The following is a 12826-nucleotide window of genomic DNA, read 5'->3' on the forward strand; positions in this document are numbered from 1 at the left end:
AATCTAATAACGTATTAAAAATGCAATTCCATCACGAAGTGTCAGTGGATAATATAAATCTATTAATCAGTGTTAATAATATTTCAAAAATATTTCAAATATAAAAATGTTTTATATGTGACTTTATGTCATAAACATGTACTACACGAGGAAGCAATGACTTTAAGTTCAAATACCATCCACCGCGCTGCCGCTAAGTAGTTGTACGAGCATACTCCGCACAGCACCTCTATTACTATAAACTCAACTTCTAAATTTAATTTGCGCTTCTCGTCTTTCTTCTTTCCCAGCGGTTTCATATGACGCAGTCTCCCTCTTTCCTTTATCTGAGGATGCTGCGACCGCTTCCTCTTGAACAAAGGCGTCTGCCATCTCCTCGGCCTTTATCCCTCGCAACTGGTACCAGCTCGCTGTAACATAACGCATTTATGCATCAATTTATCGGGATTTTCACTCAGTTCCTACTATTCTCATCCGTTCTTGAGTGTTTAAAGTGGTGGACTTCGGTTCTTAAGTACTTAATTAATTTCATTCATTGATCGGCAATCACTTTATAGTAAAATCCATCCATTTTTTCTTAATTCTTGGTAAATACCACTGTTTATACAAATAGTGGTATTTACTAAGTTAAACTTAAATTTAAAATGCATACATTATTCAGCCCTTGCCGTTCGAAAAATGATAACTTTTTCTAATAAATATATTTTTGAAATGTGATCTTAAAAGAAAATATTATAAGATACAAAATATTGACAGTAAAATTAATTTGAATATTTTTCTATTAATAGTGGATTTCAACCCCAAGGAAAAATAAAGCTATTTACTTTAAAATGGATTATTCTAAAAATTAAACACTTGTTATATCCCACTTATTGAGATATGAACAATTTAAAAAATCAAGAAATGCATAAACATATTAATTCTAATAAAACATTAATTAAAAATATGCTTTTCCAAAATACATCACCATTATTATTGTCTATGTTCCTATTAAAGTCCCCCTTCTATTTAAAATCCCACTCACCTCTACATACTCGTATAATTGAATATTTTTATGGTCGTTGGTTTTTGTAATCACTTGTTGATGTAAACGTCTGTAGTTTTCGAAACTAGTTGTATGTAATGAAATAAAACTCAATGAGTAGGATAAAACAAGGGTTCAATTTTTAAAATAATCAACATGTCATTTCACAAACTTGATGCCAAATCAATAAATAATTTACTGCGAAGTTCATAACACATGGCAGCATTATTCGATGTTAAGAGCGAACCATTGTTTTTCGTGTTTTATGACATCAAAAATATAAGTAAAAAAAATATGTAAATCGAGCAGTAGTAACGAATACCATCTCGATCGACTTATCGAAATAGTAACGGTTACTAGCCACACTTCTAATTTGGATATTATTTTGGTTCTATGAATACAAGTTTGTTAACTTTCTTATGTCTTGTAAGTATATTTATTTTTCAATATATGAATTTGAAAAATAAGTTTTTTTCTCTTGAACAGGCCATTAGATTTCTTTTCTCTCTTTTTTTATTTTTTGAAATTTTATTCATGGATTAGTCAATTTATTCATTATCAAGATGAAACTCGGATGAGAATACTTGCCACTTGCTTCCGCGACGTAGGATGCTGTGAAGATGATTATACAATGTTTGCACACATCATTTTATAGTGCATGCATACAGGATATTGTGCATCGTTAAGGATTATGGTAATTTTCAATTAATAGGTACATCCACTTTGTAATGAGCTAAAACAAGATGATAATACAACCTTAAATTAATTACATTAATTAAATTAACCTTTTTTATTAATTAAGTAATATTTTAAATTAAAAAATCATAAATTACTATTTGAAAGACAGAGTAATAGCTTATTTTTTCCTATTATTTGTTATTTTTATTTATTTAAATTAATTGATTATAAAAAACCAAAGACGGAGTGTTTTAATGTTTGACTTTTTTTTAACTTCGTGAAATATTTAAATTTTTAACATTTGAAGATTTTTCAGAAATATGGTATGTAAATTCACCGTTTGCCAAATGGCAATAAGTTAATTTCAATCTTACCTTATTTTACATGTCAAACGTCTGTCATGCATCGTTTTGGCGTACATTTGTCTGATTGATTGTTTTTCGACTGCATTCAGTCTAATTTTATTATTCTTTTGCATTTTATTCTCATCCCATACATTAGGGTCAGTACCAAGTCCCCGTTGTGTTATGATAGTTTAGCTTTTGTTATCAAGCTATTTTGTTACACCTGATTTCAGAACGCAATCCATCCCGTTCCCATCATTCACTTTCCTATCTTTATACTTATCAATCATTATATCCCTAGAAAATATCTTTCAAACCCTTATCCGCACCCAATGGTGCATAGGGCCCTGCATCATATAAACACAGTGTTTTTATATGATCTTAATCGTTAACATATGAAGGAAAGGTGATCAGCCCTACGCTTCAGGTAATATTGAACAAATATTTGAGTGAAAAAATCACTTATATTTATTTGTCTCCCCTCCCCTGGAATCGAACCCGGGACCTCCAATTAGATAACTTAGCATGCTGACCATTACACTACGGAGACAAAAACATGCTTGCCAAATTTATAAAATCATCTACTTGTTACAAAAAATCCCTATTTACCACTACTTCACATTCAAATATATATATTCATATCATTCAAAAACTGTAATATTGGATTTGTCAGTATTCATCAATAAAGCCACATTCCTTGCACACATTATACACTTTTGTCACCAGCGTCTGCAGGTCTGTATTGATAAATAAAAAGCACTGTATCGTTTGTATATATAAGACATTTTTACAGTCAGATCGTTCTTTCCAGCTCCAATATAAACCTTTCAGTCCTTTCAGGCAATTATCTATGTATTCATGAAACCTCTACGGCGACATTATACATTCCTGTTTTGCTAATTTAAAGATACGAAACCAGGGTAAAAATGATCCACTTGTCTGTATGCACGTAGTGCTATTCTCGTACAAAGCTACACTGCCTTTGATGAGTTTACTATACACTCCATACAAAGATAATACCTTCTGTAGTTTCGTTTTATCAACTCAATTATTTGCCTTTTGCAAATCCGCATATGCAAGAGATCATATTTCGCTCACTCCTTTCAACAACGTAATAAATCAAAAAACTTGATTTTTCAGGAGATCGTTTTTAAAGTTTAAAAATAAAATAAAATGTATTAAAAATAAATATCAAGCCACTAATTGAACTTTTTACTGTGCAACAGATCTGTTTAGGTAAAACGTGAAGGTTTTTTCTCCATTTGAAAAATAATTAGGATTTAAAAAATAAAAATAAAAAACATACCTTTTCTTAAAAATGCTAAAACAACACGTTCTGTCCTGTAGCAGGTAAATATTAAGTTAAAAATATGCCTCTTTTGCTGGGATATAGTACATTTTCTGGGCTTTTCGAAAACATGCACAACTGAAAATTGACGATTTTTGATATATGACGTTGTTGAAAGGAGTGAGCGATTTGTGTTCTCAATTTAATATATTTTTTATTACCTTGTTGGATTCAAATAAGCTTTTTACATTTTTATTACTTCATTTTACATATGTACCTATTCAATTTAAATTTCAACGCCTAACTTTGTGGTATTTTGCTTTATATTATTTGGTTTGTACAAAACAATGTATGAAATTTTATTCAATTGGGGTGTGTTTGTTTATGATTTTAATATTATATAGAAAAAAGCCAAACACGCGCCGTAATAATATACCACATATAGTATTTGATTTGCTTTCAGCGCTGTGATGAAAATTAAATCTCGCATCAAAAGATTTTTTTGTGTTTCAATTGTAAAGTCCGGCACATAAAGTTGAGCCATTCTGACTTAGCATTTTAAATTCAAGCACGTTTTTATTTATTTTTTATACAAAAAGTACCTACGGAAACATGTTGAGTTTTACGTTCCGAGCGTAGTACATACACTAGGCGTGATCGGAATGTAACATCACTTAAGCTCAGAGCATTAATGTAATGTTCTGGCCTTTTTATTAGTACAGGCAAATAAAAAAGGTACACTGCGAAAATATCTAAAGCAGCACAGCCTAGATCTAGGAAAGCGTTCAAATGCCTCTTACCATTGATTGGATACGATAAGTTGTTTTATAATTTCATTTATTGATTCGGCAGTCACTTTGTGGTAAAATCTACCCATTTTTAATTAATGTTTTACTTTGTAAATACCACTATTTTTTAAACACGATTGATTGAAGTAAATATTTAAACACATAACTCTATATTTGCTCATGAATAGTGGTATTTACTATGTAAAACATTTATTAAAAAAGGTGTTTTACATATATTGAAAGTAAACGACGAGATTTTTTTTAAATCAAGTTATTACTTTTATATTGGTAGCATAGTCATCAATATGCACTCGCAAGAATGCACGTATGTTTAAAAAATAAACGCACATGTGTTATTAATGAGTCAACGACATTTAAATACAGTTTTATGTACAGAAAAGGTTTTTTTTACACAGCTGTAGGTTACTTTAAAAATATTATACTTAACACTCTCCTTATCATCCATCGTTCACTTTGTGTAATACCACTTGATTACACAAAATGAACGATGAATAATAAGGAGAGTGCTATTTAACCATATCACAAAGTTAACAATGCTTTTAATACACAAAATTTATTACGCTTGGATTAAAGAACAATATGTCACATAATACTTAATATTTTAATATATAGCTCATAGTAATTTCTTCTTTCAATATTTAATGTTCTACATTTAGCGTATGGTAATTTCACATACAATATTTAATAACTTATTTGTATAGTAATTTAACATCGTTTTGTACAATAATTTTGAAAATATTTTTTGATACTTTTACTTATTTATTTGTAAAATAGAATACATTATTTACGTAAAACATATTTATTTATTTATTTTATTACCATACCAGAAAAGTTATCATTGCTTTTTATATATAAAATTATTTATAACCAAAATGCATTCTGTTCATATGGTATACCTTACATCATCTTATTATTTTTCTCAAATATAATATTAAAATTATGTACAAATATAATTTTAAATCCTTAGCTCCTAACATATTTAAGTGTGCAAATTTACCCAATATATATATTTCATAACCAGTTCTTGAAATTTTATAATTTTTTTAAGAAAAAAGCGATTTAAAGCCAAAAATGTAGTATGAAAATTTCTCTAGAAAACAGTATTAAATTAAATCCTGGACATTGAAAAACGTATTTTTTAGCAAGAGCATACCTGACTACATAAAATACAATATAATGTAAAATACTTTCCGATTTTGGTGTCACTTTACACTATAACTGACATATTCACATTGAATATTAAATAAAGGCTTAGTTTGGTGAAAGGTCTCGTTGATTCTATGTATTTGTACGCGATAGGTGGTTCACAAGAAGTGTGGTACAAGTTTTGACTGGATATTCACCTCTCTTCTTAATTTTGATTTTCTTCGAAAACACTATTTTTATACATATCGCGTCGATACTATTTGGTACTCTATGCATCAAAGTCTAAGGATAGGGTCCAGAATATATATATATATATATATATATATATATATATATATATATATATATATATATATATATATATATATATATATATATATATATATATATATATATATATATATATATATATATATATATATATATATATATATATATATATATATATATATATATATATATATATATATTACAATTATTTAATAGACTTTCCTAACAATATTTACATATATATATATATATATTTATATATATATATATATATATATATATATATATATATATATATATATATATATATATATATATATATATATATAAATATATATATATATGTAAATATTGTTAGGAAAGTCTATTAAATAATTGTGCATAGACATAATTATGGTTGGCTACCAAGCAGGAGGCCCCGAATTCGATTCCTAGGGGAATCGAATTCGACTAAAATGAATTTCAGTACTTTTTCTCTGCATCTCGCATTTTTTTAAAAAGCCCTGATTAATTAATACCTTATTGTTCCCTACATATTCCGACCAATGATTGCCCAACATGCGCCTGTAACACCACATCTCAAATGCCTCCAGCCACTCCGTTCTGCCGGTTAATAATCAGCTAGTAGTAGTAATAGAAGCATAAATGATAATAAAAAATATAACCATAAAATATAACCGACAAATCGCTCACTCCTTTCAAAAACGTCATAAATCAAAAGTCGTAAATTTTCAGTTGTGCATGTTTTCGGAATGCCCAGAAATGTACAATGGTATATCTCAGCAAAAGCGGCATATTTCAACATAATATTTACCCGCTACAGGGCAGAAAGTGTTGTTTTTGCATTTTGAAGAAAAGGTATTGTTTAATTTTTTTAAATACCTATTATTTTTCAAATGGAGAAAAAACCTTCAGGTTTTACCATAAAAGATCTGATGCACAGTAAAAAATTCAAAAAGTGGCTTGATATTTATTTTTAATACATTGTATTATATTGTTAAACTTTAAAAACGTTCTCCTGAAAAATCAAGTTTTTTGCTTTATGACGTTCTTAAAAGAAATGAGCGAAATGACAAAAAAATATTTTTTTACGAAAATAGAATATGATTCTTGTGTCTACCCTGTCACGAAACTTTATTTCTCCGAACGCACCCCAACCCTGTGTCTGGAAGGTACTGCCGGCTTGCACGACCGTCCGGTCTGACATGTTTCGCAAAATGTTAAAACCATTTGAAAGCCCCGGGCTGTGGCGGGAATGATTCAATTACAAGTGAGTTGGCGAGAAGATAAGTTTTTAATTGTTATATCCGCAGTGACAAATATATAGTTCATTATATTAATGTGATTACTCTCGGTAATGAACACGGGGTGGTTTGCTTTGAAATTCTCAGTTTTAATTGATTCGCAAATGCGGTTTTATTCAAAGGACGATGTTACAGCAATGTACGAAATGAACACTTATTTGGAATTTTGAAACGTCAAGCAAAAAACATAGTGTATAATATATATATTTATTGCATAGCTTTGTGGGATTGCTGTAATTATCATTAGTGGTATTGGGTATCACATTTATTATATTTACGGCAGTGAATCAGTTGGGGATTTCAATTCGTTTTCATGTTTTAATTAAATAATTGATTTAGAATGAACAACAGTTAAATGAGTTAGAATCTTTTTTACGACATTATTAAACAATGTGATATGTTTTAGACATGATAAGATAAATTTCATCCCATAAAACGGTCATAATTTAAAAATTACATTAAAGCGAAGAAAATTTTAAAATTATGAAAACTTTTCTTATTATTACTATTTCGAGCCTATGACAGGTTATAAGCCCTCAAAAAAGGTTTGAAATAAAAATAAATAAACATATTTTAGATTTACTTTTATGGCAATATATTTTAATTCAATGTTGTTTACAACCCGTCTTATTAATTAAGTAATGTAAAGTAAGCTAAGGTACCAAAATAATTCAAATATTTAGGATCTCGCTAAAATAAATCATCAATTATTTACACCCTACAAATAATGATAATCCTAAAATAAAACTTCCATCCGCGGCTATCTGAGGAATATTATTATACCGTCGCACCCAAATCCGAACGTCTCGAAATCAGAATGCCTAGCAAAGGCCGTTATAAAATCATCGTTATATACCGACGAAACAATTTACAAATTTTCTCGCTAAGGAAGCGACACGAAGCATCTTCAAGATTTATTAGGCAGTGGAAAATATCCCGTCCTCTCTCCGATGGCGTGAATTTTGATTGGAAATTTAGCTCCCGTCTCGAACAAAAGGTTCCGGAATATAAAATGAGAAAACACTGCTAATAAAGTGTCAAAAACAATAGACGCTGGTGCCACTGATGGAAATATGAGACGTCTACTGTTATAATAATGGAATTTTAACAACGCAGTATCGGGCCCGAACGGAGGACAGCGGACTCGGGCCGCTTCTTCGCTAACCCGTAGAGAAATATGAAGACGTTTGCTGAACGGATATTTCTCTAATGAAAAGGGATTTCAAAGCCTACTAAAGAATTTCAATAGCAGGTTTTATAAAAACTGAAAATAAAAAACAATTTTTTTTTTTAATCTTTCTTATCTCTAAACATAATATTTATTTTATTTTACTTTTTACTGTATACATTTACAATACAAAAAAAACGTACAGTTTTTTTGTATTGTAAATGTATAAATGTCACATTTTACAATACTTATTTACCATAATAAATTATATATCTGCCTCCATATTGTAGTGGTTAGCTATTTAAATATTTATTAATAATAAAAAATAATAAAAATTAAAGTTGTGTACAATACACATGCAACAAAAAAAAACGATATCTTTTTAACAATTATACTAAAACCAATAGTGATGGATGAAAAACGTTTTTTTAACAGTAATTGAAACTTCAGATATTGTCACGTGAATGTCATAATTGTATCCATTTAATAACAGTAATTAAAACAAAATAGTTTATTACTAAAAATACCATTATATATGTTCCGTTAAAAATATTTATTTCCGAAACGGAACAATCTTAAGCGATTATTATTCTGATCATAAAAAAAAACAAATCTTTCTTTTAATCTCTTTATTTACCAACTTTCTTCAAATATTATATACTTTCCAAACACAGGAAAACTAATAATATTTTTATATCGTCTTCAATAATATTACTCTGTCATCGATATTTTTATTGTGACGAATCTTAAAAAAATATTTAGGATATATTTTATGACTATTTTCACTTGAACTTTGATTATACAACAATGGTAATATTAATAGAAAAAAATAAATAAAACAGCGAAATGTAGTTTCAGATTTAGCGTAAAATATATTTCAAAAAATAAAACATTTGTTCATTTTTCCATTAACCTTTTTATGATTTTGTTACAATAAAACCCTTTTTTTAAATTTCCACAACTTTCGTCATGTATTTTTTCTCAATATTCCGAAATGATGTTTAGTTATTTTATTTACCGTTATTTTAGAAAGAAAGACGTAAAAAATATCAGCTCATTTTCCTTTACACGTTTGTATAAATTATTTTATTTAAAATCACAATAACATGCAGAGCGCACAAGGAACGCGTTACACGAGGAAAACATGAATCTTTTTCATCTCTTTATTTTCCATTAACTGAGGGAAAAACATAGTTTTCCACTCTTCTTCGTGCGTACAATCCACGGGTGACGGCAAACTAGATAAATATATTTTTTCACTTACTGCGTCTTATATTCTCACTTTAAAACTTATTATGTTGTCATATCTATAATAATATTAAAATAATAACTTTATCTATACTACATCATGAAAGAAATTAATATTTAATGCAGACGCATATATTTTCATTCATTATAATTTTCAGTAGAGTTTCAGTAGAGTAGAGTTTAATCAGCTTATAATTTAAATAGCTTTTAAATTATGGAAGAATGGGGATCAAACCTAAAAATTATTACATTGTATCAGCGATTCAAATCAAATTTTACTGACAAAGCATCCAAGGTAAAGTGAATAATCTAGTTTATTTTAGAATAAAAAATAAAAATATTTTTATCCCACATTTCTGAGACCTTTCCGAACTAATTGTCTGTGTGCATGCTATCTTTTTTGTTTTTAATGTTTCTTTAATGTTTTTTGTTGCATGCTTACTTGTTACCTTTCATTTTTTACTTTTCTATTTTTTAAGTGTTTTGGGCTTATGTGCCAATAAAAAAAAATCGTTAATTGCAGCATTTTGTCTACGGTAATTCGTTTTTAAATATTTTACTTATTCTTTTTTAACAATATTAATATTATCTATTATATCAGACACTGGATTATTCACCCCGTGGATGAGATGTCAATATTATATGGGTATCTCAACTTGATATGAAACGTTACACAAGCGAATAAAGTGATCGCTTAAGCCAGCCAAATACCAGATCGTGAGCCCTGTGATACTCAGACATTCATCTTCTTTCATGTGTATGATACATGTTTCATATCAAGTTGAAGTACCTATGTCATGTTTCTTTTTTTATAATTTAATCATAAAACAATAAACTTATAATCGATGATTTACCATTACTAAAATCGATGGCGTGTAATGCTATTTCATCAGCAGTTTAATCTGTGAATGTGAAAAAAAAATTATTAGCCTTATTAAAAAAAATTAACTAGGCAATGATTCCCAAAATCATATCAGCGGATTTATGCAATATTATAATATAGTTCAATTAAAGCAACTTTCAAGCAGTATTTTACATAAATGCGATCAACAATTAAATTTGAATCAAGATAATTAAAATCTCAAATTAACTCAATTTATGAATCATCAGGTACGCACGCTAGTCAAAGCTACCACACATGTGGGTATAAAGAAAAATATGTAGTTAATATAGTCCTCTTTTCCAGTATTATGAATATTTATAGATCGATTGTCAGAAAAATGTTTGTTCAAAAGTAGATTATTTTGAATAGGCGTTTTATTGAAATAGGCTGCGAATGACAAATGAAATGAAAGCATCATTAATCATTCGGAATATCTAGGTACAGAGGATTACCGACCGTTATTCACCTTTATAAACATCCCTTTCCGAACGGAGCGTATTTTATCAAATTTATATTTTATTGGATGGGCAAACTTTAATGAAATTTATTACTTTAATGTTATAACTTATTTAATAATAAAAATATGTTTTTTTTTAAATTAACCACATCTGTGTCGTATGAGTTTAGATAATTCCTTAAAAAAATGCAAATCACACAAATTATTTTATGTTACAAACATTTGGTTTAGTTACGCATGTAAAAAAATAACAAAATTTAGCATTTAAACATTCAAAGATATTTTCGGAGATTGTAATAATCGTACATTTTTTGTTTTTTGTTTTTTTTTTATGTATATAAATGGTCCTTTAATATATTATAATAGAAGACTTTTCTTGCAGAATAAAGATTTATTTATACTTTCAATTTAACACTGTGACACGTTAAACTTTAATCAAAAACTTAGATTTGGCAAAAAATATAATATTTTCAAATCATGACGTGGTCGACAAATATTAGATTTAACCCTCTAGTGATAATTATTACTATATTTTATAGTTAACTTAACAAGGATGAATAAATTTCAAAGGGGAATTTCACCATCACGGAACCAGGGAACCATCACGCTTTTTTCCGTAATGTAGAGACAATAGAACGCCACACCAATCTGTCTTTGCAAACAATCCTTGCCTCTTCCACATTCGTGCAGCTCCTCATACGAACCCGCTGATTATTATTACTCCTGACCTAACCACTTTCAAGTATTTGAAATTCTTGAACATGTCCAGTTTTTTTGTCTCTAAACTGCTTTAAGAAAATGGTATAACGTCTTAAGCATTATTTTTTTAATATGCATAAAAACATACTTCATACTCGTACTTAGCGTGTGCGTATATTCCAAAATTAACTCAACTTAGAATTATGGGATTAACAGTTATAAAGTAAAGCCCCAACTATTTTATGTCGCACAACCAAAATTTAGTATATATCATGCGCTCATAAATATGAACACATAAATTAGCTTTATTACATCCGAAACTTTATGTATAAACATAAATTAATATCCAACTAATGAAATGTACAATATTGTTTGCAAGTGACTTACATAAGAAAATGAAATTAAAATAAAAATTCAATAAGAAAACTTTGCTATTTTACTTCACACAAAATGTACCTTGCCACGCGTTGGTGTGGTTTTGTCTAGTTAAAAAAAATTAAAAAAATAGAAAGGGTTTTTAGCCATTTAAAAAAATATATGTGTGTATACATACACATATTGTGTGTAACATGAAATTGTTTCATTTTTGTTTATAGACTATTGTTGGTTTTTAGAGTCTGTTATTATTTCATGTACTTGTTATGTATGTATTTTTTAATATAGTAATTGATTCCTTTATGTATTGTATGACAGCGTTTTTACGCTGTCATACAATACATAAATATGTACCTGGATATATAAATATGTAAATATATTATAAGACGTTGACGACGGTTTCCATTAATAATTTTCTTTCTTTATTAACGATTGTAGCGAATTTGTACACAATATTATTGAATTTGTAATATTAGTGAATTTAAAGTGGAAAAAACCCTTTTTCGAAACACACTTACATCCATTGAAAGTCACTGTTTGGTGTGCTTTATGGGCTGGTGAAATCATTCGCCCATATTTTTTCAATGGAGAGCGCTACAGAACCATGATAACTAACTTCTTCATACCTCAGTTGAATAGCATTGATGTGACAGAGCTGTGGTTTCAACAAGATGGCGCAACACGCTACACGGCGGGTGCCCCCATCAATTTATTGCGGGTAATTTGAATTTGTATACCTCTAAAAAACTTCTTCTTCTAACCCATATCCGCACCCAAGGGTACATAGGGCACTGCATCGTATAGAAGCAGTGTTATCTTGATCGTTAAATATACGAAAGAAAGGTGGTTAGCCATTCACTTCAGGTAGCAGTCCAGGGTCATACTAAATAAATATTATACAGAAAAATCACTTTTATTTATTTTGACCCTCTTGGGAATCGAACCCGGAACCTACAGCATGGTGCCCTAGCGCACTAACTACTACACTATGGAGGTGGACACTTAAAACAACCCTAATTATATCAATAATATATAATAAAATTACGTTGGCACTCCAAGATCAAAAGGCTAGTAGATGTACATACGATTACATTTCGACTTGTAAAAAATGTGTATCATTGTTAAATAAACCT

The sequence above is a fragment of the Brachycentrus maculatus genome, unplaced genomic scaffold, assembly GCF_059751285.1.
Source record: "Brachycentrus maculatus isolate JH-2025_06_01 unplaced genomic scaffold, ASM5975128v1 h1tg000066l, whole genome shotgun sequence".
In the NCBI taxonomy this organism is placed as follows: Eukaryota; Metazoa; Arthropoda; class Insecta; order Trichoptera; family Brachycentridae; genus Brachycentrus; species Brachycentrus maculatus.